Raw genomic sequence first — 766 nt, 5'->3', positions numbered from 1 at the left:
TGTCTTCCTCTCACAAACATCCCATAAGGTCTCTGTAAAGTGTTGGTGAAGCCTGTTTGCTGGTGTTATCATTGTGATTAAAGCAGATATCAGAACTTTAACACAGTGGTTCCCAACATTGCTTGACTTGTGTATGCCTTTGGGCATTTTGTCTTACCACGAGTCCCCCTCTCAGTAAAAAGTTGTGATGATTGTTCAAAAGTGGAGCGTACAATAACTGATTATAAAAGAAAATCTATTTTATATATTTAATTTGAGCATTTAATTCATTATGCTTTCCATCTCAAATAAAAAAAACAACATAAATATGTTGCCTGAATGTTAGCGAAGGATTTTAATAAATACAAAATAGAATCATATCATAAACCTGTATTTATAAAACTGGAGCTCCTCTGAGTAACTCTCTTATAATCACATTTAAACTTGATGAATTGGTAACAAAATAAAGAACAAAACTTATAGTCAGACTAATTTAATTAAAACACCTGAGCTGCTTTGATGAGCTCTGATAGCTTAGTGTGAAAACCAGCTGATCCCAGGCTGTTCTCTAGTCTGTTCCTCTCCTTGGTTTGGATGTTTGTCAAAGCTGAAGGTGAACTCAAAAAGTAAGAAAAACTTACTTGTTGGTTGCTTGTTTATTTTTTCACAAATCCAGACAGATCACAGTCCTATTTTATTTTACTACCTAAGAAAAAAAAAATATTCCTCTACCCCTTGCAATGCACTCACGGAACACTAGGGGTACACATACCCCTGGTTGGGCATC

This window comes from Cyprinodon variegatus, unplaced genomic scaffold, assembly GCF_000732505.1.
Source record: "Cyprinodon variegatus isolate N-32 unplaced genomic scaffold, C_variegatus-1.0 Scaffold1333, whole genome shotgun sequence".
NCBI lineage: Eukaryota > Metazoa > Chordata > Actinopteri > Cyprinodontiformes > Cyprinodontidae > Cyprinodon > Cyprinodon variegatus.
Note: the sequence above shows the minus strand (reverse complement) of the source record.